Source organism: Strix uralensis, chromosome 1 (genome assembly GCF_047716275.1).
Source record: "Strix uralensis isolate ZFMK-TIS-50842 chromosome 1, bStrUra1, whole genome shotgun sequence".
Taxonomy (NCBI): Eukaryota; Metazoa; Chordata; class Aves; order Strigiformes; family Strigidae; genus Strix; species Strix uralensis.
In genome coordinates, this window is record NC_133972.1 from 26,997,973 (window position 1) to 27,025,338 (window position 27,366).

General features: G+C 40.3%; 1 protein-coding gene across 8 annotated transcripts in view; it reads right to left on the reverse strand.

Annotated features, from left to right (window-relative positions):
• The window catches only part of RBMS3 (RNA binding motif single stranded interacting protein 3), a 711,881-nt gene that overhangs the window by 203,826 nt on the left and 480,689 nt on the right, over positions 1–27,366 (reverse strand). The window lies entirely within an intron of this gene.

Consider the following 27,366-nt stretch of genomic DNA (forward strand, 5'->3'; position numbering starts at 1 on the left):
AGAGGGGACAGCACGGCCCAGTAAGGGTGTCATAAGCCCCAGCATGTGCTTGTGGCTCGGCCGCCTCCTTCTGCCGGGAACTAAGGAGGGAGTGCAACAGCCCTCCTCCTCCTTCTCACCTACCTCAGAGACCAAGGGAAGGATGGGGAGCTCCTCCCAGGATCTTGCAGAGATAACTAACTGCACAAAGCTCAAGAGCATGTGAAGACAATAGTTCGTATTTTTGACCCAGAACCATGTTGCGAGGCCAGATTCCTTGCCTGTAATTTCAATGTACATCTTCTGTCTCCCTGTGAAGAGAGGCTGGTCCCAGCATCCAGACCAAACCTGCCGCGATACCTCTTGTAGAGCCTCCATCAAGAGTTTCAAATTTAACCTGCTGATCAAGCTCAGGCCTTTTTCCCAGGAAGTACAAAACCTCTGTGGATAGCAGAGAAGGGGCAGCAAATCTGCTCCAGTAGACTTGGCCCATCAGTCACCACTGGTGGACACCTATGGAGGTGGGTGACGTATAAGGGCTACCAGCTCAGGTAGTGGCTTCCAGATCAAAGCTAACCTCATTGCAGAAAATCTATGATACAGGTACCAACAGATCAGAATCACTCATAGGTTTTAAACTGCCCTTCAACCTTGTCCCTGAAAAATGTCTCTCTGGAAAGGATCAGACTTACCCATATCTTTTATTTTTGGACTCCACTTGTCAAAAAGAATGCTACAAGTGCGATGTATGGGCCACTTGGTTGCTGCGTGCCCTTTACCATCTCTAAAACTAGGCCATAATGATAGCAATACAGTAAGATGTCATTGCCTGAAGAACCACAAAGTAATTTCTGAGAAACTTTGAGAAACTTTCTTTCAGAGGTCAAGATATTAAATAATTTAAATAATTTAAATATATTTATGGAAGTTTTCATTATAATCACCTGATCCAACAAACTAAACATTTGTTAAATGTAAACTCTGTATTGTTCTCCAGCTTGGCTGTATTAGTTTTCCTCTGAGGAAATTTTGCAGTTCCTGAGTGTAGCCCAGATCCAAGCAGGGGAACAAGCCTGCAGTTTCTAGCCCTCTTACCCTCCTACAGAACCCATGTCTGTAAGACAGTTTGAACGGCATCCGAGTAAAGCAATGCTCCACAGAGAGCGGCTCCCATCAAACACACAACTGTTAACCCAAAGTCACCCAAAGGCTCTAAACCCAAGCAATTAAGCCCCAGCTTTGCCTGCAGGGGTGGTGGGACGATGCCTGCAGCCCGCAGCCTCCATCTCTCTGTGCGACCACTGCCTGCTTCTCCTTCCTCGCAAAAAAAGGGTCTTTTAAGAGTTTTGTCATATTATGTGTGGAGGCTCTGGCACAGGCAAGGAGGGTTGCTGAGCCCTGTGGGGTGGCACGGCTCACCCCTGCTCTCAGTAGGTATGTCCCCTGGGATGCCAAGCCCACCTCCTCCACTGTGGCATTCGCTACTGGTTTCCTCCTAATGGTCATCTTCAGCTCCACACCAGAAGACAGAGTAAGACAATTTACACAGGCAAATGGAGGTGCACATAACAAATGTACCAAATGGTAGAGACATTCTGCTTGCTCTCAGTCAACTCTACTTTCAAATGCACCCAGTCTCTTTAAATTGCTGATCAGAGATTATTAACTCCGAGCACTTCCTTTCATTTTGTCCAGCTTTCTCTTGGTTTTCCCTATCACACCCTAGACAAACCCACTGAATTTGTACAAGACTTTTACTCAGTTTAATAAATTAAAAAAGAAGCAAGAATGAATGGAGCCCTAATACAATTTGTATCAAACTGAACGTAGTCAGAGTTGAGCTATCACGTTGTTGGAAAATAAGCAAACCCAGCCATTTACACTGAATCTTTCTCCATATATCAGTTGCTTGACAAAAGCATCTGAAACCACTTCTCCTGTTTCAGATAGGACATAAATCAAATTCACTTTAAACGAGGGTGAATATTTAAGCTCAGGATGGATTAAAACCTTGAAATCTGTTTTCAAGTACAAATGAGATTGTTCTAAGTAATATCACAGTGTACATGAAACAATACGTGTCAAAGACTCCAGAAATTTCCAGGCATTAAGACACAGGAGAAGCAAAATGCTGCTAAAGCAGTGACCCAGATTAATTATTCCACTGGAAACCCAGAAGCGGTCAACATTACTCTAAGAATGGACACACCAAACTATGTCAGAGAAATAAAAAGTTACCTCAAAGGCTATCCATTATTCTTTGTTAATACCCCTAACCTTCCCCTAGGTTTTTTGATGAGCTAATGACACACACTGCTGGGGAAAAGATCTGCTGTGGAGAGAGAATTGGGTAAAGCCAGAAATCACATCTCATACGGGAGTCAGAAAATCAAAACCTTTTTTTAGATATTTAAACAGACTAATTTATGCACTAAGTTCGCTTTTCAGAATAAATTTGCTGCTAAGGCCCCAAGGATGCCTCTCACCAAACTAGAATATTATCAAAAAGGAATGAGTGCTTTGCTTTCTCAAAATCCCAAACAACTCTAAGCAGAAAAGCCGAAGCTTATTTACAAGCATCACTTGTGCACCCTCAGTCATGAGTAACAGATTTCCATTAACACTCTGAAAAAGAGCATTTGATTTTTACAGACAAGCTACAGGCTGTACTTAACTTTGAATGCAGTCACTGACCAAGCTAGATGCTTCAGTGATTAATTTTTATGTGAACCACAATTATTATGAGAATGTCTGTGCTGTTTTCTTCATTTTCTGATTTTTCACTTTCATGTATTTATGTCAGAGACTTCAACAAAACAGATTTATAAACAGGGACTTGCATTATTACCCTTGACTCTTTCATCTTCTGAAATAATCTAACATCTAGCGTAAGCTTGGACAAAACCAATATGATATACACAGTTTATCTGTTCAAAATAAAATTACACAGAATAAAAATGACTTAAAGATTATTTCATCTTTCCTTATCTTTCATGTAAATTGAATTTTGCTACTGTGAGCCCTTTCTACCCACACAGGGGGGAAAAACAACTACTTTTTATGGCATAATGAACACTTAGATAGCTGCAAAGAGAGGCATTCAATCGCATTTACATTTGGCAATTATTTAATGTCACCTATTAATATCCAGCTACTGTCTCCGGCAGTCCTACCTTGCAAGGTGGCTGAGCATGCTAAATGTGCTAAAAAGGAATTTCCTCCTCATTTCCATCTTTGTTATACTTAACCACGGCTCCCACTGCCCCTGCGCACCTTCCCTGCCAGGAAGGCAGCTCGCCTTTAAGTGCTCCCTCGGCACAGCAAGCCTGCTGCCAGCACACCGCTGCAGATGCGCTGCTTAGCTCTCAGCGCTGCTCCCCTTTTCTGCTCGCACATTACAGCACCTTAGCCTCTGTTTTTTTCTATAATCACTACTCTATTGTTGCTTGGGTGGTTGAGTTCCTTCTCTGCCTTTAAAAAAGAAAAAAAAAAATTAAAATCATAGATCTGAACCCCCCAGGTTGTGATCTTGTCCTGTCTTTCCATTTAAGCAGAGTTGGAAGATCCAAGTGCAATGCTGAGACTTGGAGAGCCAAGTTCACACTATGCCACTGATGTTCCAAAGATAATTTTCTGAGAAGCATGCATCTGTTTAAGCTGATCTCACGGCTAAATTCCAGTTTTCATAGTTTGGATCCCTGCACACCTTACATTTAAGGACTGGTTTTCACCTGCCTAAAGCACTGAGTGGTACTGCTGTGCCTTGAAAACCTTGTGGTGTACCTGTACAAAGACGGATGCATGTCACCAAATGCAGAGATTCATGTAAAACTCTGCTTAGAGTGATCTGAGGTCTTGCAGCACTAGAGGAAGCTTGTAGTATTCTTTCAGAGCTTTACCATATTATTGACCCTTTTCTCTCACTTAATCAGCCTTTACAGTTCTAGTGTCTTAATGCATCTTCCTTCACTAAATCTACAAGTTGATCTACATAACCCTCAGGAGCTATCATCTCCCCTTAAAACGAACATACATGAAATCAGATCAGCTGGTGATTAATCACACTATGGTTCTAAAGGGTTCAAATGTTGACAATAGCATAAAGTCAGCAATTACTTGAAATCAATGGTTAATCTTGTAATGACCTCAACAGGACCATGATTTCATGGGTACAAGACAGCTTATACAGAAAGCTGTGGATCTCCTTTGGAGTCCCAGGGTGTTATAGGGCAAAGATGGGCAAAAATTCTGACACATTTGCAGATGGACTTCCATGTACACTGCAAATATGTCCAAAAGTCAGAAAAAACCCAGCTTTCTTTCTAGTGTCATTTCATTGCTGATGGCTATCAACATCTTTCAACTCTTCTCCATTACCTGTTCTAAGTTAGGTCATCTGCTCTACAAAGGTTGTGCTAGCAGAATAGATCCCAGTACCTGAATCCATGAAGACCAGTGGCCCAAGATCTTGATATCTATAAACTCACACTCATGGATGAAAGATGCTGTGCAAGTGCAAAGACGGTTGGCATCCTCTCGTGGGGAGAGCCCAGACCAGACCGGGGGATCCTCTCACCAAGAAGCTCAGACAGCCCACTCAGTGTTAGGGCTGGCACATCACATCATCTGGCTGGTGACCAGCTCTGAATTAAAAACTCGGAAAAATCTTCCTTTGTATTTTACCACCTCAGTGCTAATTTTTCATTCCATTAGGTAAAAATTTGTAAAACAACAGGAGGGCCTTAGCCAAGGCCCTGGGTTTTTCTGAAAATTACTTACAAAATTCATCAAAATTAGCATCTCCAAATGTGCAGCAGCTTCTGTTTGCATGCAATTGTATGAATGAAAAAATCAACAAATGACTAAAAAAATTAAACTTAAGTCTCTGCCTTGCCCATGCCCATTTTGTATATAACTGTTGTTTCTTCTGCAATATTCCTAAATATCTCCTAAAGGAGACTCCTAAAGGTCTGCTTTGAAGGACTGAGAGGCAGAGTAGGAGACAGGCGGAAGAAATCAGCTCTTACAGAGAACACCTAATAGCAAGTGATTTCTTTTATACTTGAGCACCTTTGCATATATCACCTACAGCAATCTGGTATCTTACATGGTAGAAATTCTGAAGCCACTAAGCTCCCTGATATAGAATAAATTTGCCCATTTTGAGGAAATGTCAAGCCCCTTTGACACCAGTGGCAAAACTTTCCTTGGCTTCAGTGGAGGCAGAAATGAATCCTCTAAGTTTCATTCAAAAAGCCCCAGGTTTACCCAGTAGTGTTCCACTGAACGCACATAAATGGATTTAGGTCAAAACTTGCAGAATTCCTACAAATCTACTATATACCATGATCAGCACAGAAAATACGTTGATTTTAACTTGGAATATGAAAACAAAACTGCAGAGAAAGGCCTGTTGTAGACCAACTGCTATCCTCTCCAAATTATAAGAGACCAGCAAATGTTTATGCAGCATTAGTGGCATCTTCTTTTAGCTACAAGTAACTATTCTAATGCTATCTACTGCAGTCACATCTGGTTTAGTCAAATGTTTTCAACCCATTCTGCCCAGGTGGGAATTTATTTAGATAAACAGGTCTGGAAAGAGAATTTAATATACAACAAGAACAACAATTACACACATTTGCAGTTTACATACTTCTTGGTATCTTAAATGGTATTCAGAAGAGTAGTTGCTCAAATTCATTGCCAGAGACCTTATTTTCTTCCTCTGCATTCTGACTAATCCCGGTCTTTGTCCAGACTCAAAGCAATCAATATCAAGAAGCACCTGATACCAAATGGCTCTTTTTCCAGGCTTCAACTCCCTCCAGAACCTCCTCACCTGGACATTTTGAACCTGTCTGGACCTCATTCATTTCCTTCTTTCTCTTTACTTTCTGCTCATATTCTTCTTTCCATTTTTTCTATGCACACCTCTACAGTATCCTGTTCTTTGCTAGGCATTACCATCCCCTCTGTCTTCCAATTCATAGTATGTCAGAGACAACACAACCAAAGCAGAAGAGCACAGGGTCTTAACTTCAGAACTGGTAAACCACATGGCAGGTAGCAGACCTGATAATAAAAACAGATTAATTGTTTAAAAGCCTGAGTTAACTATAAAGTCCAGTGAATCAAGCTGATGCATGTGTCAACCCCAGACAACGTTTCAGTCCAGATACTGGAATGGCTTCTGGGTGCCCTGTTTGATAAATCCCCTTTTACTGCTGGGTATGGTAAAAAGCAGCATGTGAGAGAAGCATTGAAAATTCTAACACTTTCCCAAATCTTTGTAAAACTTCTACAGATCTTTTTGGAAGAGGATTGGAGAAATGCTGAGAAGAGACTACTTCACAAAAGTTTTCCGATACTCTAGTTTGGAGACAGTGGGTCAGCAGCCTGCCCAGATGTAATTCTGAAGTATTGCAGACAGGAAGATCACACAGAGTGCGTGGAACACTCTCACTGAAGAGTAAAAATGCTGAAGCAGTCACTGTGCAAGTGCAGGGGCTCTATACCATCAGCACTGAGCCCATTCTTTCTGAATGGCATTAATTCGCAGCCATGGAAAGACAGCAAGGTTTCCATGGACGTAGGGAAAATCTGAGCTGCAGTTTGAAATGGAAAGCTTTTGAGAGAGGCATGGCTAGCACTACAAAGTCTCTGTACTTGTTTCTGGGGGGAATTTTGCTCCTTTTGTTTCCAGTCCCAGACAAAAGAAGGAAGGAAGAAAGTTCTCAAACATTCAAATTTGGGTTTTAAATAAATGTCTCACTGTCTTGTGAGAACCAGTCTTTTGTGGAACCAGCATCCCTCCCTCATATGGGGAGAAAAAAGGGAAGGTTTTAGATCTTGACTAATAAAATGAATCTATGAAATACTGACCAGAGCTACTCCTCCTCACAGAACTGCTACACAAAGACATCATTTTGTGTTGCTGATATCTGACCAAAGGCAAAGAGACTGAGAAATCTGCCTTCATGTCAGGAAAAATAATGCAATGCTTAGATTGTGCCAAGAGTGTGGTAGCCCATTGGGGCCAAAAGGGAGGAAAAGCAAACAATAAGCCTTTAGTTTTTCACTCCACCGCACTACTCTTAGGCTGAACATCCCAGACCCATTCCAAGTGCTGCCTTCAGAGCCAGTCTTCCTTCTTCATGGCTGAAGCAGCTCTACCTTCCCTCGCTCATGGCTAAATAAAAAATAAAATAAAATAAAAATAAAAATAAAAGTTAAATTAAAATAAAACCGTAAATCACAGGTTACCCTTATTCCCCTGAAACACTAGGCACTGCTATTAAAGCAATCAGATGGGGTATTTGCACAAAGATCTTACAACCTAAGGCTCATCTTTGCCAGCAGTTACATTCTGGGATGCCCCCACAGATGTTAAGAAGGCTTTGCAAACTGTTAGCCTGATATTTCTCTTCCAAATCTCATAGCTAGAGTGCTACTGAGGTACTACTGATTAAAAAACCAACACTCAAATGTCCCAAAGAGAACTCAGAAACACTGCTCTGCCACCATGTTTCTGAGCCTTCTTGCAGATTTAAGTTTTGAAAACATTAACCTGTTCTTTTAACTTTTTTAATTAAAAAATTAATTAATATGAATTAAAACTGGTTTTGAAATTAACCTGTTTACCTCTTAACTAAACAACTACCTTGAGACAAAGTGTTTGAAACACATGTAAAAACGAATATTAAACTCTTAGTATAAAAACACCTCCTGTGGATTTCAATTTTGCTTTTAGACTCCTCTTGGGAAAATTATTTTAAATGCAGGTGCAGATAACAGTAGGCTTAGATAAAAAACTACTTTTCAATAGTTCAGGGCTGGATTAAGGGCTAGTAATTCCTCTATAAAGCCACAACAGTAAAGATAGCCTGGACGGGCCCTGAAAGCATACATATGCACTTTATAAATCTTGCACAAGATTAGATATTGCTCTTAAGGGTGCTAAGAACCTGACAAAACCCCCATGGCTACAGTGAACAGATCCAAGACAGACAACTAAAACTTGTAGTTTCGGACACCTTTTCCTCCCACAAGAGGCTGAATTGTCTGAGAGAGAAATTCAGAACATACCATTAGCCCAAGACTTTCCAAAAAAGCACTCTGGGTCATTTTTTAATGGAATTTCCATGCGTAGGAGTTAGGTACCTATCTGCTTTTTTAAAATCTCCCTGCAAGCCTATTTGCATCTTTAGATATCTAAACTAAATTTAAAATTCTGGCCAATAGTGTCCCATTTTCTCCCATCTAGCCTCCATAACTTAATCAGCCAACTCATCACTTCAAAAGCAAGAGCAATTAAATCCTTGTATTAGAACTGGGTCCCATTAGATCTCCTCCAGCAGAACACCTTCTTAAATGAGATCTGCAGGAAAAAGACATCTGCTGAAAGAACTGGGCTGTAAATTACTATTTGAATGCTGATGGCATTTGGAAAAAAAAAAAAAAAAAGTACTAAAAGCATTTAAATTTCTATACCTAGAGAGGTATGCTTTTTAATTAGATGGAGAGTTGACAAAGCTTGGAATAAAAATATTTTCATGTGCTGTGCCTGCAAATACAGATCTCTCTCTTCAGTTCTAAGAAAACTATCATTTGGATGCAACTGTGTGCTAACTCTATTTATGGTGTAGTCTAACACATTCCACTAATGTGTTCCAAGAGACAGCTCCCTGGGAAAAGCCGGCATCCATGCAAGCAATGAAAAAATTTGTCTGTGGAAGGCATGCTTTACAGTGCAGTGGGAGCAGATGACGTGTTTGTACATACTACTCCATCGTATCTGTTTTCAGATAGCCCTGCGCTCTCTGAAGGCAGTTAAATATCTCCAAAATGAGTACAGCGCTAGTGCTCCACATATTAAATCAATTTGTCCTGAAGGAGGCTGTGCTAATGACGGCAGCAAAAAAAAAAAAAAAAAAGTCTCACTCTTTGCCTAGTCTGACTTTGGAAATAAATCTGTGGCAAAAGAAACATTTGTACCTGATCCAAGTAAGTTGTTACTGAATGAGTTTGACAGATTGATAACACTTTCTTTGATGCAGTAATAAAAATTTTCAAGCAGAAATCAAGATGCCTTCCTTTCTGTTTTAAAAGGGGATCCTGAGCAGTCCAGTATATTCAATTCAATATTCCAGACATATATTCAATTAAAACCAGCTCAGTAATAAATAGTTGTATTTTTTGTCAAGTACTATAATTAAAGAATGCTGTGGAAGGGCACCTTTTACCTCTGTACCCTGTAGCTAGCACAGAGATGTCCAGTAATCAGCCTGCATGTGAAAATGGTGTCAGGAAGGCTAGTGGAGATACAGAAATGTCTTCAAGAGGTCTCCCACCCACCAACCCAGCACAGGGCTGAAGCACAGTTATTCACTGTCCTTTACAGGGCAGAAGATGGATTTCAAGTGCTGGATAAGCAACAAAGATGAGTTAGAGGAGAAACCAAGGTTAAGGAGATGGTTTGAGGGAGCATTATTATGCAAACTGGATCTCTACCCATTTGGCAGCTGTCTGATCAGAGATGAAGGGAACCGCTTGCTCCCATGAATCTCTTTAGGGTCGCACCAGCTCTCTTGTGATGAGCAATAAGGAATCAAAGCAGATCCTTGAGGCTGCCACATGCAACATGCCAAATGAGCAGAAAGGTCTCTTATGGACTTCTGAACCCTGGACCTTTCTTTCTTCCTTTCCTTTTTTTTTTTTTTTTAATTCACAGATGCCCAAAGATCTCTGACATTTCATCAACCTGCTGGTGCATCAGATGCATAAATGGCTGAAGAGCCACAGTAACAGCCTACACCCTCCCCTCTTGTCTGGATTCACCAGGTGATGCCAGGAGTTTCCTACGCACTGGGAGGTCAAAGAGCAGCATGGGTGACTGACCGCCTTGTGAAACAAGGATGATTAAGTCAGATCAGAGTCACTGTTTGCCTTTATGATCCACGTCTAGTCTTTCATCACATTTACAACACTTAATCCTTAATAGGAAATGCTCCATTTATTTTGACCACTGATGTATTCAGGACAGTCTCAAGGGTCATCTTCCTTTTTCCCAAGCTACATTATTATTACTGTCCCATGGGAAAATCAGGCTTCAGCTTATCACATCAGTTTCTTGCAATCTGGTGAAGGAGATCCCTGAGAAGAAAGCAAGCAGGAAGGAGAGCCAGGGCACTTACCCTGGCAAGGGCCTGAATCCTTCCCCACCTTAAGCGTGTCTGCCAAAAGGGTGTGACATGAGCTTTGGTTGCTAGTTCACAGACTTGCCAGAAAGCCTTGGCTAGCATCAACAGCATTTACCCCAAAATACAGACTGCACAATATTGTTACTGCACCTCAATTTGTATTAAAAATAGTATTTACGTAATATAGCTAATCTGGGGTGACAATTACTGGTATTAATAAACATTTAAACAATACAAACAGAATTAACATATTTGAATGATTCACATTAGGAGAATAAAGAATATATTACATTTAAGAAAAAAAGTATTTATTTCTCCCTTCCAAATCTGTTATTCTATCTATTATTCACAGAAGACCAATAGATATGCATTTTTACATTGTTACATTTTTATTGAGGCCTTGTTAATTTGTCAAGTTTTGAAGTGAAGGATTTCACATCTCAGAGAGATTCAGGTTCTTTAAACTGGCTTCCCAAATTCTTTTACAGAGTTTTTGATCAGGATAAAATATTTTGCCTCACAAACACAACATGGCAGCTTTGAATGCCACATATTTTATACATTTAAAATAATGCAATAGTAGACAATCAATGGAAAACCAACAGACTAAAAAATATAAGTTTATAAAAGAGGACTGCATAGACAGGTACATTTAGCAAAGTAATTTTTCTACTAGCCTACGAATATTGAATATCTAAATTCTTAGCTCTTTGTTTGTTCACCTTTGGAAAGTTTAGTTGCCAATTAATTTTCTGAATCTCTCAACTTCATAAATTTTCATTATTTGCATTTTAATGCAAGCACGACCTTCGTACTAGAGTCAGAATGGGTTAAGATAGGACAATAACAAAAGAAAAAAGCATGCTTACAGATGGTAGAAGTAGAGTGAAACAAATGAAAGGAAAAAAGTTTATCACAGATATAGAGAACTTAGAAACACCAGGGAGAAAGATATTTATTAAAAATTAGAAAAGATGAAGGGAGAAAAAGCAAAAATAAATGGAGTAATGGTTAACATAAACATTATGAAACAGGAAGGAAAGAAATTTAAGTCCTTTTATAAGAATGAAAAATAATATAAATATCAGAGGAAACCATAGGCAGGGGACAGTCTGAAGATGAGGCTGCAGATGTCAAAATGGAGAACATGGAGCACAGAGGAAGGGCACCCTTAAAAGGTCATTCTTTCTATCCATTGCATAAGTTTGACTTTACCACATATTTCCAATACTCACAGCATTTTCTGTGGTATGTGCTGACCTTTTAGGTTTGTCTACTGTAGTATTTTCTTTTACTTCAATATTTTTCTTTAAACATTTTGAATCAATGATTTAATGTCCTGATAGGTAGAGCTCTAGTAAAAATAAACTCACACACAGAACAAAAAGAAAAACCAAGAAAAATAACCCTGCAGAACATTTCCAGCTTTGGCTCTGGATATGGGCATAAGACCTCCTCCTCAGAGCTAACCTCTGAGGCTTACTGGCATAGCTTCAGTGTTGTGTTGAAAAGCTGCCTGAAATAAACACTTTTATATGCAGCATCTCTTAGGACACTAAAAGCTTAAGGATTGATGTAGCAAAGGTGTAAGCCTGTGACTGGTGTGGCACCTGAGTATTATGCTAGGAGCCAAAAGACGAGTTATAATGCTGAGGCCTGACATAATGGCCTCAACCAAGTGATTTAAGGTCTTTGGGCCTCCTTCTCCTCCTATGGTCTTATAAATGTTATACAGACCACAAACCCTTTTGTCTCTCAACACTGCCTGCTCACACTGTGATGCTTTAGGTACACGCAGACAGCCAAAGACTGGTCTGCTGCTGATCTTGAAGAAGAAGGGAAAGTGAACATTTTCACACAGAGCAATACTATTGGTAGCATTGGTATTTATGGTCTGGCAGTAGGATTGAGCAAGTCTGACCAAAACTTAACTAATAAATGAGGCTGGAATTCGTGGTCTGGTTAGATAGAAATGTCGTAGTTTCAACCCAAAGTATTTCCACTTGATGGAGGAAAACAGATTGAAAGACTATAGCAACTACATGGATAAAATAAGTCAGGAATGCAACCACAGATTATTAATATGAAAAAGCAAAGTGAAACAATCAAATTAAAAATTGAATAAAAATGGAAGGCCCTATATATTACATCAAGATTTGAAATGATAACCCCATCATCATTTTCCAGAGTTCAAAGTCCACAGTTATTTCCTTGTACAGAAAGGCAGACTGATAATTCCCTTACGTCAGTTAAGGTCTTTTTTTCCCTTTACTCTTTCCACAAAGCCCTTCTTGTCACTGGGAAATTCCTTAGACAGCAGCAGGCCCTCTTGTTAAGAATGAACAAGACACAAAGCTCAACTTCTGCAAAGCACTGCTCATTCAGCAGATATTAATTTGAACACTGGAATCAAAGTGTCTGCTGACAAACAGCTCGACATCACTGGAGAAATGTAAGACCCAAGGTATAAAGCAGTGAAAGGACCTTCAGATTTGTACATACCTATGCATTGTTGTTTCACTGTTAAGCAGGAGTTTTAAAACTGATGCTCTGAGTCTCACTCATCAATCACAATTTAAATAACCAATTAAAATGGACCTCAGAAGACAAGGAAGTTTTTCACTTCTCCTATCTCTTTTGGAGCTGAAGCTTGAAGATGCTTTTTTCTACTTAATGAGGTTGGTTCCACAGGCCCCTATCTGCAGATCGAGGTAATTTTACTTACAAAAGTTCTTTTAAGAAAAAAGCTGAGCAAAGCATGTGTATCTTATTTATCCACTTAGGGAATACTCAAAACAAAGCACAAACCTCTAAAAGCAATAACAAGTCCTGTTTCTTTCAATACACTGGTTTCATGGTCTCAAGTTAATCACATAAGTAAACTGTGCACATAGGTAGCATATCCACCAGTAGAAATTTATTTTATTTGTACTTCGTTAAAGAATAACAGTGGAAGAGGATTCCTGAAGAACTTCAGAAAATGAATCTCACTAATATTTCCAAATGTTACAAAGTACTTCTGACCAGGAAAAAAAATAAACTAGAAAGGGAGGATCTGAGGCTCCTGAATATAAAACAGTGTTTACAAGAACCATATTTGCATATTAAATACATTGCTGTTCATTCCTACTCGTTATAAAAATATAACTACTTTGGACATATTAACAACTGCTTACATGACTCCACAAGATCCTGGTACATAACAGTAGCACCTTCAGTTCTTAGAAGTGCTGTGTAACTGCTGTTTCCACTAAATTAAAAATAAAAAAGGACCAATGCTTTTGCAAAGCAGGCTCTTCCATACTTTGTTTTCAAACTTTGCAAATGCATTTTTGAAGATCAGCTCAGATCTGGTACTCATTTGCAAGTGAAATGCCAAACTTGGCATGAATTTTAGCTCAATTCATCTCACAGGGTCACTTCTTCCCATTCTCCCTTTTTGCATGTAATTCCTCCTTGTTGACTTTTATTTAGTCACTAGTGTTTCACATGAGACATTGGTATCTCTTTTTAAGGAATTATTTTTATTTTTAATTGGAGCCATTTGCCCTTCCAGAAAATCCACGTCACTGATGCCAGCTCTTCCGTTTCTGACCTCCACCACCTCCCTGTCAAACTGAAATGGAAAACAACCAGCTCTTCCATTTAAATCAGTTCCTGCTGTCAGTGACAACATCCAGAGTTACACAAGTAACAAGAAAGCTGAAAAAATGCACGACCAGTCTGTATGGACTGCTGCTGCAGAAACTATCTTCATCCAGTTCAACCTGTTTAATGCAAACAAGGTGAGAAAGATGAAAGGAATTCAGATAAAGCAGAAATCAAATTGAACTGCAACATCTGGATCCAAAGTGTTCTTCTTATGTCACTGTTGGAGGGAGAGACAGGGAGTCTCAGGACCGATCCAAGACACAATTTAAAGCCCACTGAATGGGAAGACCACCAATCTTCAAATATTTTACTAATCAGGTCTTTTCTACAGGTAGGAGAAAACCCCATTCCTGGCTTTCCAGGCAGAGTTGATGTTCTGGCCTGGCTCGAGATGAGCAGTCTTTCAGGCAAGTCAGGTGCATTAGCACTCTTCCAATTAAGCAAGGCTTAGGTAGGGAACTGGTTGTGCATTTTTATTTTCTTTCCTTTTTTCTTCTTCTAATTGAAATTTATTTCTGCTTTATGTATGGGTATCTTGTTCATGTACCATGATGCTGTCCGGAGACAAACTGTTGCAGTCCCACAGGGACTTAAGCAAGCCACGAGGTGCTTGGTGATATCTAAACTTTCATGGAGTTCAAACCCTCTGCTGTCACAGGGAAAGCTGAGAAGCAAGCACTTAAGTATCTTCTGGCAGCCCCCAAGAATCCTCTTTCAAATGCCAAGTATAGGAAGGGCACACACTTAGAATTTAGATATCTTCTTCCACTGAAATAAGAGTGAGACATATCTTGTCCACTTACAAGAACAGTGGGTTGGACCGCAGAAATAAATATATGACAGCACAAGGTCTGCTGCCCTAGCAGAAAATGGTGAAACATTCAGGGATCAGCATTTTTCGCCCCAACTACTTACAATCCAAAGTAGATATTTCAGGCTGGCAAGTTATACCTCTGAGGACAGAGTTATGAAATAATTTCTCCCCCGGCTTGACAATAAAATGTGGGGGGGAGAAATGACAGGCAGGATAAATGTGCCTGTCATACAGCTAGCAAATAGTAGAATCAAGCCTTAAGCACTGTTAAATAAAAAACAACAAAAGCAGAAAACCCAAACCTCTGAACTTTTGTCACAAACTAAATGAATTTCTCTCCCTGAATAATCCCCACAACCCACCTTCTATACCATAGATATCTCATGTTGTTTGACACCTGGCCTGAAGATAACTTGACAATCTTTGGATAAACACTAAGGGGTTTTGGGTTTTTTTATTCATTATGCCCCTTAGTTTACCATAGAGCATTAAGAAGAAGAAAAAAAAGGATGGATAAAGGACAATTTTTGACAATATTATCAATGGCAGAGGATGATACCCCTTTTCCTCCATCTTGGGACATCCAAAATTAAAAAGTGTCTTCTGTAGTTAATGACTGATGGTGAACTGAGAAATTATCAACAGAGGGTTATCTCAAAGACTGAAAACAAATCCGAACAGAACACTTTATCATCATTTAGAAAAAACAACCCCACAACAAAGCCAATGACATGATGCTCCTCTTGTATCTACCATGGGCTACATTGCGCTAAGAGCTCATCCCTAAAAGCTCTGCATGTGCAGTTGCTAATGCATGGGAAATGTGATTAACTGACTGAGAAAGGCCTAGAATTACTCCCATTCTGACTAGATTACTGGATAATTAGATTGGCGGCACTCTTCCCTTACTGGGCTGTCAGATTAAATCCTGCTGGTTTTCTTCAGATAACTGTCATGTTCCACAATAACAAACAGGGACTGACACCAAGTGCTTTACATGTTCAAAGGATGCAAATGCCTCTTCTACCTCTACTGGACCAATAACAAAAATGCCCTCTGCACTCACTATTTCATTGAAAATGTCGTTAAATTTGATTAAAACATGCCTAGTTCATAAACCTGGTCAGAAACATTTAATTTGACTTGATAGATGGGAATCACAAGGCTTTGAATACTCATCTGGCTGATTACTTAATGGAAGGGCAAAATCAAATTACACTTTGAAGGGTGTAAAGAAGGAACATTTCAGAGGTCTGCTCACAAGAGAAACAAGTCTCATTTGCATGCTCTTTCTGGGGGTCTGTTCAGTCCAAGAAGGGCGCTGGCAGGTATGTTTGGATCTTCCACATTTGCTTAAGGTGGGAAGTGAAAGCTTTTCATATTCCTGAATTCCCATAACCAGTACTGCACCACATGTTAAAACAGTAACCAGTAGATTTATGGTATTTAGTTCCTCTATTCTCTCATTGAAGAGCTTGATAGAACTTGACATGAACTCTGTTATCTGAATGGAAAGTTGAATTACTAGTTCCCAAAGTACACAAATAATATTACTATTGACAAACCTCTACATTTTAATCTCACAAAAACGAGTAAATTTATATTTCTTCCTGAAGTGACCATTGGATGGGAAGAGTCTTCTGAAAGACAGTAACAGGCACATGACAAACCTGAGTCAGTATCTTGATTCGGCTGAAAACAATGGTGAGTCTCCCATTGTCCTGAGCAGCACAGAGGAACAGTCCTTGGTAGCTCTAACACAGGGCGCTTTGCTGTCCCACGATAACCCTGTCCCAAGAGAAAACCAGCTATCCCCACTGAGGCACCCACTAGCTATCACAGCACCGCCGGGTTTTTTTCTGTGGATTTCAAGAAGGCTTCTATTTGGAACAAGGCACTGTTTGGAACAAGGCACAAAAGTTTACAGATTAGACATTCCAGTACTTTTCCTTCTAACTAAATTATGCAGTAGTGCCATATTTGGAGTCTTTCCACAGCTAGTTAATAAAGGTAAAGTTTTCTGTACATCTGGTCTCACTGGCAAATTTATGCAATGTTATGAAAAATGTATCTTTTGAAGGTTGCACAAGAAAGAGGAGATCGAAGCCAAAGAAAAGGTGGAACATCTCTGATAACGTATGTCAGAATATCAAAAACATTTGAAGCTGTAAAGCTATATCTGTGGTTTGGGGGGGTTTTTTGCCTTCTAATGACTTTTTTCATTTTTTAATTCATTTTAAACTGTAAAAGTATTTCACACTTGTATGAGATTATTTGCCAATGAAATGGGGAAGGGTAGAGTTATAAATAACAATGGCAACAAAGTAGAGAGTAGATAAGCAGCTAACACAGTGAACTACAAAGGTACAGAGCAAAAGTTAATGCTAAGAAACAAACCACTGTTACGTAGCTTGTATTTACAATACTAATGTATATTTATCATATCTGATAGGAATAATAGTTCCAAGGACTTGCAACAATAGTTAGAATAACAAACTAATCAAGTTAACAATATGGAGATATTTATCTAGAGAACCTTTCTTTTTCCACCCACAGATTCTGTTTTATAAAAAACTAGATAAGAATCATTTGTCTTTTTCACTTATGGCTGAAACAGAATCACCTTGGAGGGAAAATGAACTGGCTGATTTACAGTGCCCAGCAACATCAAACAGCAAGTTTGGATAAGAAGTGAGTGACACTTTACCGAAGGAAAACAGCAGAGGGATTGTAAAAGGTTTCGTGAATTAGAATTTGACCAAAATGTTCAAATACCCTCTCCAATCTCACAGATTGGGAGGGATGGTAAGTACTGTGAGATCCTTTCTATCAAGGTGCAATAAAAGGGAATATATGCACAGATATTTATATTAACTCTATTTGTGAATACATGCTAACTTGTTATCTTTATAAATCAACCAGAAATGAGATTAGCAACAGCAGCTTGAAGAGACTTTCTCATTTACATATGTCTTTTGAATGCTACAGAAAACTAAATTCCCACAGAAAACTAAAGTTTCCAATAGGGCCCACGTATGCTTAAAGAAGTGGTGCAAGACCTCAAATCTCCATTCACTTCAATGGAGCCAGGCTGATTTATATCCATCAAGGGCATGATTTACCACATACCCTCACCCATTCTGATCCCAGAGCTATGACATTTCTTACAAAACTATGCATAAGAAAATTGCTGATGAGCCAGAGCCTTGGGTTGATAATTTTGGGCTACTGGGTATAAACGTGTTCTGATCACTACCCAGTGGGTTGGGATTAAAATCAATACAGAAAGGGGTTTGGAGTAATCTTTTAATAAATTATTCTTCCTCTGAGGAAAGAAAAACGTCTTTGAATACTTTACAGAAGCAAAATGGCATTTGTTTAAGGTTGCTTGGTGAATTTGAATGGCAAAAAGTGACCTGTGAGAGATGGATTAATATAAAGTTAATGCTGACATAAGTACAAATATATTATTCACCTGTGAATGCTGTTTATCAGATGGATAGATACATGGCACATCCAGTCAAGCACTCATAAAACCTTCACTAAAATTTGAACTACTCTGCTTTTCATTAATTGCACGGTAACTCTTCCCCCTTTGAGTCTGCTTTGATAATGCCTTTTGAAGGAAACCTTTCCTGGCAGTGGCAGCAGGGGAACTCCATTTCCCCGGGCTTTCATCCTCGGGCTCATTCAGGAGCACGTGTGTTTGTGCTCACTGCGATGGAGGTCTTCTCTGATGTGGACACCTGTCCAACATGAGCTGAACGGAAACCACCAACACCTTTCACAGTGCCTAACAACTATCAGATGTGAATACATTTTGGCTAATAATGATTGGGATTATGATTAAAGCCAGTATCGTAGGAGTAGGAGGGTTTTAATCATGTTCTTACGCGTGCTGGGGAGTGACTGCTCTTCAATTTGAAAGGCTATCATCCAGTCCCTTCATGGGAACTAAATGCACTAAACCAATAATGTGAAGTGTATCCACCACTTCACATACTTTGGGTGGCCTTATTTTAACAAAAGGTTATTCATGCTGTTACATTATGAGGATCCCTAAAACCTCATTAGCAGCAATGAAGCAGATCCAGTGGCAGTAATAAACTCTAGTTTAAATTAGAAACAGCTACATTTTGCACATTCACACATATACACACGATCTGTTCACTGATAACCCAAAATGACCAATTTGTTAAAGTTCACATAACTTAAAGAGGAAATATAATAATAAACAACCTCTGCATCTAGAGCAATAAATCCTTTATTCATCCTACAGCTGAGTCGTTCCTCTGATCATTAAGGAAAAACTAATTAAAACAGGGCTTCATACACCTTTGCAGAAAATTGCATCCCAGGGTGAGATGTGGTAGAGCCAAAGTAGACTTGCATGTATTTGCAGTGTGTGGTCCCTGCTGTGAAAAAACACACAACTTACAAGAGTCACATTTTAAATATTTCCAGCTTGAACGTTCACTGCAAAACATCACTGCTAAGTTTGTATTCAAAAGGCACGGCATAGTAAAAGTTCTCTTTAAACACAAAAGGAATGCTTTCTGTTTTACAGCTAAACACCCCTCTCCCTCTCCCTTTATTCCACTGAGAAAAACACTACATACTGCAAACCCAAATCAAGTCAAGTTTGCTTTCCTCTACAAAAATTTCTATTTCAACATCACAACTGCTATTAACTTCAAAGGAAACTGACAGTTCTTCAGTTATTAAGTTAAAAGACGGCCAACTTTCAACTGGAGTCATTGCAAATTAATTCTGCCTTACAAGGTCACATTAGGTCATTTCCTGAGCTGATGGTAATAAATAGCCCTTTCCGTAATGTAAGAACAAATGAGTATAGTTAGGCTGTCCTGATGTGAAAACAGGAGGACCAGGCTAGGCTGGGCTCACAGAAATGGTGTAGGGCAGCCTGACCCAGACACACTCAGACCTGCCTTCACTGCAACCCCACCTGCAACTTGAATCTGCATCTCGGTGTACAACGAACTTAGGTGTACGTCCAAGCTGGAGTGCGGCAGTAGGTGTGATCTCACAGTACCTGTTTTACAGTCCCCTTTACTTTCTCATTTTACATTTTGTCCTGTGGATTGTAACTGTGTACTTGTCAGCTACGGGACAGAGCTGGCAGATTGGAATCAAAAGGGGCTGAGATCGGTGGGTTTTGTCTTACAAGCTTGATCTCTACCATGTCCTCAGCTTTGATGGGCATTTATTTATTACTGGATGTATAGGAAGAAATAGAGTTGGCAGGAACATGATGTGTAAACAAGCATCGAACTACTGACATTTTTGCTTCTTGTTGAGTAATTTGCTACAGTCATGTGAAAACTTTAGTTAACAAAGCCTAAAAATCCAGGATTTTCTCTTCCCACTAAACTATGCTGGTAGCTTCATTTCTTAGAGTGCAATAACCTCCAGACAAAACATTTCCTCAAGTGGTGGGAAAAATTCTGCCTAAACCTTGCATGGCCTCAAGCTTGTGCAACCCTACCTCTCTGAATACAGAGACAGCAGTGAAGATGCCACAACATCCAGGTACGAGGCCAACCTCTAATGTATGATGAGTATTATCCCACATCTGTCATGATCTGCTGTCTCCCACCTGAATCTCTTCAACTATTTGGGGCAAGAATTGCTCTTTTCTTTTGATTTGTACAGGACCTAGTGGAGTCGTGGGCCCAATCCATTACTACTCTAACACAAATAATAAAGTCTCCATGGTGTCCATGTTAGGGTCAGGATCAAATGACACAAGATGGTGCAGAGCCAGTTTTTCTGAAAACAAGAGCAAAAGGTACAGGAGTTTTGCCATTACCTTCAGTGAAGCTACTGCTTAACCCAGAAGGTCCACAGATCATATTGCAAGCCGAATAGCAAGAAGTCTGTGCTGGGTCTCTGACACCTGCCTCTCATTATGGGAACACAGATTTCCCCTCTCTAGTATCTCTGCTTTTCATCTACTGAAATCTCCACATCTGTGCTCTACACTGGTTAAGTGAATTTCAGTGAAGAAGGCACAGATTAATTCTCATTATTACCATTATTATCATTATCATACAGTTAGTACAGAAAAAGAAAAAAATGAAAAACTCAGACTCCCTGACCACCAAATGAGCTTAGGTTTAATTATAAACAAAATGGGTTTGATGGTAGTTTTTTGCACAGTCTCAGACAATCAAAGCTACGGATAAACAACAGGCATTGTTTATGATGGGAATAAACTATTTTTTGCTTTGTACAAAAGAAGGAAACCTGAGAGCCAGGAGTGCAACAGGGTATCTCTGTGGATTAAGTAGTATGTCCTACAGCACACAGAATATTAGTAAGAAAACTTATGCAGAGATGGCTACGTAGTCCATTGTATTGTCCCTTTGAGGGAGGGATGAGGATGCAGGTCAGTAAGAATAGCTGGTAGATTATCCTTCCTTTGCCCAAACCAGAAAAGAACATTAAAGCATGGGGCACAATCTGACAGCATGAGGTCCCACTGGGACTTTGGGCTTCTCCAGCAGGATGCAGGAGCTCTGGGTTCAGGGCCCTACATCCCTAATACCCAGCAGGCTATAACTTTAGTCTCTTGCACTGCCTCAATGATTATTCAATTATTCATACAAGGTGGGAAAGGTCTGGGTGAGAGAGAATAAGAGAGGCTTCTTTCAAGACAGCCAATAATTTGATGGGGGGCAATCACCTGGCATGTAAGAGACCCTCCTTAGAGCCCCTGCTTCAAATTAGACTGACACAGGACTGAAGCCAAGCCACCAAAACCTAAATGAGTTCTTTAAGCTCTGAATTATTAACTGTTGTGAAGAGATTTTTTTCACTATTAGAATTAATTTTGGAAGTGCTACGCTTTTTTGTCTAAACGCTTTTCTACAGCTTTTTTTTTTTTTTTTGTGGTAAGGTCAAAAAAACCTCACCGTTTTCACCACCATATTTATCTACCATTGTAAGTGGCAAAGCAAAGTGAGGTTAGGTGGTCCAGAGAGATCCATGATGAAGGGTCCTACACAGAAATAAGAGAGATGTAAAACAAGTTTTTAAAGTCCAGGAGGAAGAAGGTAGAAATATTGAAAACTGATAAACAATCTACTTATATTGAAGTTTCATTGATTCCGCATTCAGAAAATTGCACTTTGAAGGACTTCAGCAGTGAATTGAAGTATTAGAATGTTTAGGGTCTTGATAAATAGAATTTCTTCATGAAAAATAAATTCACCTAACATATTTCAGCAAAGAATACAGCAACTAGTCAAGTCACACTGTAGATTAATATATACGATCAGGATAAAGATAATTTGTTCACACAACACATTGCAAAATAAATCAAGCAGGCTGAGTGTCTTCTGTTACACTGAAGTCAGAGATAATTGCTAATACATCGGCATGTGTTATTTATCATAATACTCATATCTTTCACCTCAGAAAGTAGCCACTCATTGTCATTTGCAAGCATTTAGTAATTTCCATTGCTCTGGGATCTTAATATTCTAGTTGTCATATAAAATGCATTATGGCTACTACACAAATCCTTTGCTATCGCAGTCATATTTTCTGAAAATGGAAAGAAAACCAACAATATAACCAAGTGAACTCAAGGAGCTCCAAGCCCCAAGAGAGCTGTACAGTGCAGACAATTAGTTTCTGCTTACCGGTAATGTTTTGCAAGCAAACACAGGGGAATCAAACAAAAAAAAAATCCCCTCATAAACAAGGAGAATGGATAAGAACTCTGAAAGGGTCAAACCACAGAGCATAGAAAGAAAATTAAAAAACAGAAAATAATTTTGAGATCATCAAAGCTTGCCTGTGTTTCACCTCTGTAAGGTCTCTCCCTTTATTTCTACCTATCAATACATATCCTGCACTGTTTTGAAAACAACACGGAACAAAGCAGGTTTATTTGGAATAACATCTTTCATTATTTATTTACTTAGAAACCACAAACTGCTATGCAATGCATTTGCTGCGATTAGAAAAAAAAATACTTTTTATTGCAGTCTGAGTCATTTCCTATTTTCTTCCATTATCAAATAATAATTTAACACAGTAAACAAATATACACTCATTAAAGTTTCTTAGCAGACTAGAGCTTTGAGTCATTGTTCTGGCAAAATTTACTTCTCTGAAATCTCTTAGAAGTGCTTCGTGAGCAATCCTACACAGGTAATGAACATAGCACATGAAGATAAATAACATATCTTCTGTGTTTCAGCACACTGAAACTCCTATCACGGGCTGCAGAAGAGCTGTACATTCATTAGGCCATGCTCATTTTACAGTCCTCCTTTGGCAGCTCTCAGGCTGGCACTCACTAACCTCATCACCAGTTGAGCCTGGATCAATGCTACGCGGGTCTCATCAGAAAAACTACCTGTTAATTAGCACACAACTCTGGGAGGCAAAGTCTTGGGTCCATGGCGGGCACAGAGGTGCTGGGGAATAATGCTGTGAATAGCACACATAACATGGGCAATGATGACTGTAAAATCACAGCAAATGATTCAGAGGTATCTCCTGACTCCCTTGATTAAGCTTAACACAAGCCAGGATTCAAACCAGCCATCTCAAGATACACGGGGGAGCGTAACCAGCTTTGAGGGGCCTGTATCTCATCTCCAGTGCAAATACAAGTTTGCACGAAGTAGTACTGGAAGTTTAGAGATCGAGTGGGAGAACACCAGTTAAAGTTTCGGTAGGAAGGGGAGAGGAAGCAGTAAGCCATTTTCAGATGCTGTTCAAGACTACACATGGCAGAGAGCACAGAAAGTCTGAAGGAATTTGTCCTTCTCCTAAAACTTAAAGGAGAGGGCACGTGCATACACTTTTTGTTTAGATCTGTGCTTTCTTCAGTGTTTTGGTACTCAGAGAATATTACTTGGGTTTAAGCAAAGTTTTTGCTATTTATGACGGTCACCATTTATGGTGCTTCCTGAGGGCAGAGAGCTGCAGGTGCTGAGTCCAAATTAGACCTGCTGAGATAATCACCAACACATGTTCCTGCTTGGGGTATTCGAATCCAAATATGGAAAAATTGCACAACCCTGTCCCAAGACAGGCAGTAAGCAGGATGCTGAAGGCTGGAAAGGATACCGGCAAAATCAGGAAGCAACAAATGTCCACCTGTGGCACAGACTATTAAAATCTTGATTTCAAAATTAGAGAACAAATCCTGTTGTCCTAAATGCATAGCTTTCAGGTAAGGATAGGAAGACACTGCCCATACAGCCGTGCAAAGGAAGTTTCAACAGACTTTGGGTAAGAGGGACAAACATGGCCCAGCCTGGGTGACTGAAGTCAGCATTCCTGGCCCAGGAGGACAGGCTACAGGGTTACACTGGTAGAAAAAGCTGGAGTTGCATCAAAAATCCCCTCAGGAGCAGAGCTGGGAAGCCAGGTGCTCCCGGCTCCATACACGTGCACCCATGCCCTTCTCTGGTGCGGCGGTCCCAGCTCCTATGGGGCACTGTAGCCCCAGGGGAAGCAAGAGACAAGAAGCCACAGCAACATGCACCCACCACGGGCTCCATCGGCACTGCCGGAGGAGGACTAGCACCCACCGGCATAGGAACCGAGAGCCTCCCTCTGAGCGATCTACTGCAAATAAATAAGGTATTAATACTAAAGCAGATAGTGATCTTCTCACAACTCTGATTTATTTTGGGTTTCTTGCTGCAGGGTTAACACATCTAGTAGGCTGAAAACGCACACACACCCCGGCACTGTCATGTACTGTGAAACTGGTGGCTCTGAGGAGGTTTGGAAGCTCTCAGGTTTTTTCCTTTAAGCATCTGGGACTGGTTATTTCTCAAACCAGTCAGAAATTTAAAAAAGGGCACCCCTTCTCCTTTCCCTCAACTCTTCACAAAACATTTATTTTCCAAACCATAATCAAAATTTTTTCAGCAGGTATTTTAGCATCTGGGACTCAAAGAGGCTGGTGAGGAAGGAACAAGCTGAGAGAGATAAGAGATAGGGCAGAAACAACCGGAGCTGAGAGGAAAGAGGAGGAGGAGATTCAGACTGGTTTTGCACATTTCAAAATATTTTACATTCTGAGATAGGACTGTGAAGCTCCAGATGACACCAAGGTCTACGGCGAAATTCTCCACCATGGTAATCTACAGCACTGATATCAAATACTGGAGGAAAAACACATGTAGCAGCCAACCATTATAAAACAAGCAAATGTCTGATTATTATTGTTCTTTTTGCCCAATTTTATTTTAAATCCTGAGAACTCGGGAATTGCCAATCTTCTTGTCAGGAGTGGCTCCAGAGACTTCTGAGCTCTGTTTTGAAGGCCTCCTTGTTACTTTACCATCTTTTCCACTTCTTCAGCCTCCTGTCTCCCCAATTTAATTATAGAGGTGTCAATAAGGTTGATTAGAGCACAGTTTTTGGGAGCCAAGGGACTGCCACAATAGCAAATCTAAGGAGAGACAGCCCAGATGAGAATCTCTTATAAATAGCTACAATTTGTAAAAGAATTTTAGTCTACTTAAGAAAGGAGGCCAGAGGAAAAAGGCTTTTTAACTCTGCTTACTCTTCTGCCACTGGTCAGCTCTGGCACCATGCAGGATGCCTAAGTACACTTCATGATCTGTCCTTTGAGTACCTGGACATACCCACCTTTACAAAATACCCCAAATCCTTAAAAGGCAAGGCACAAAACCACTACTCTAGTAAATGTATATTAAATCCCCCTGCATGCCTGACTCCACGAGCCTGCAACCCTACTCAATGTGAGCACTTAGCACCTTAGCTCAGACTGTACCACACCATGTTTTTGAACTCTGGGGGTCCACCGCCCAGACGCTATTCGAAGAGACACAATGGCAGGCACTACACATTTTTCTTCTCTATGCTTTTAGATAACTTATTTTAGACAGCACATGCTGCAATACCCCAAGCACAAATACAGGCTGGGTGATGAGTGGATTGGGAACAGCCCCAAGGAGGACGACTTGGGGGCAGCAGTGGATGGAAAACTGAATATGAGCCAACAATGTGCACTCGCAGCCCAGAAAGCCAACCGTATCCTGGACTGCATCAAGAGAAGTGTGGCCAGCAGGTCGAGGGAGGGGATTCTCGCCCTCTACTCCACTCTAGTGAGACTCCACCTGGAGTCCTGTGTCCAGCTTGGGGGCACCAAATGTAAGAAAGACATGGACCTGCTCAAGCAGGTCCTGAGGAGGGACACGACCAGGGAGCTGGAGCACCTCCCCTGTGAGAACAGGCTGAGAGAGTTGGGGTTGTTCAGCCTAGAGAAGAGAAGGCTCCGGGGACACCTTACAGCGGCCTCCCAGTACTTAAAGGGAAACTACAGGAAAGATGGGGAGGGACTCCTTATCAGGGAGTGTAGTGATACAATGAGGGGTAACCATTTTAAACTGAAGGAGGGTAGGTTTAGATTAGATAGCAGGAAGAAATTCTTCATGGTGAGGGTGGTGAGGCACTGGAACAGGTTGCCCAGAGAAGCTGTGGCTGCCCCCTCCCTTGCAGGGTTCAAGGCCAGGTTGGACGGGGCTTTGAGCAACCTGGTCTAGTGGAAGGTGTCCCTGCCCGTGGCAGGGGGTTGGAACTAGATGATCTTTAAGGTCCCTTCCAATGCAAACTATTCTATGATTCTATGATATATTGAGGAGGGATTTTGTTCCAAAGGGCTATCACACATCAAGGACTCATGTAACTGAGTCTCCCCTGTAATGAATAGATAATGATACAAGCAAAAGACAATCCAGTATTTCTTTTTAACCTTATAAAGCAATCTACTTGCTCTATTAATCTCTTTTTCTGATAACGGCTGTATGAAGTTATTTACAACATAAATTAAGGCAATTACTAGCCTTGATCCTCACTTACTCAGCGTGCAATTATTCCTTAATCTACTCTCACTTCTTTCCTTCACGTTTTCCAAGAGGTGCAAAGTAGCCTGAGTATAAACAGGCACGAAGCTCACTGAAGTTGCATCTACATTTGCATTTCAGTGTGAATTAGGAATGTGTTTTTGACACAAATTGCCTAATTATTCCCACTTGCCATGTGCTGGTTCATACCACAGAGTGGTTGTGGAGCACAGGAACATAGGTCTTTTCAGATTAAATTTACCGAGAAGTTCAGTTCAGGACTACACTTGATGTATTTCCACTACTACTGAGCATGAGGTCTTACAGAACCTGATGAGAACTAGTGTGAAATAAAACGCCGCTGAAATGCACAATGTGGATGCCAGCACTGCAGCACTATTTTTCTGCCCAGAACTGCTCCCATTAGTCCATACTGCTTCCCACTGTAGACACAATCTGAATGCTGGACTTGGGCAAAGCCCTACAGTTCTCAGCTCAGCAAACATTGTCCAGTTGAAAACACACCCATTTTTCTCTCTGTTAATGAGTTTAACAGGATTATGCTGATCTAAAGATGAAGCAAGTGAATGAGGAGTTCAGGATCAGAAATCATTTTGGTCCCCTTGCCCCACTCCAGCATCGTTCTTAGCAACAATATCCAAGAAGGTAACATACAACACCTTTCAGTCTTCACTGAGTTACTTAAGGATAGAAAGGTTGACTGCTCACTACTGCCCCAAGTCTGGACTGAAATGTTGAAAGCTTTGGAGCATCAGTTTAAGAAAACACCACACTGATCCGCTTGCTAAAAATTCCTTCATGATTGCTGTGGGAGTACTAGTGCTACTTCCAGAGA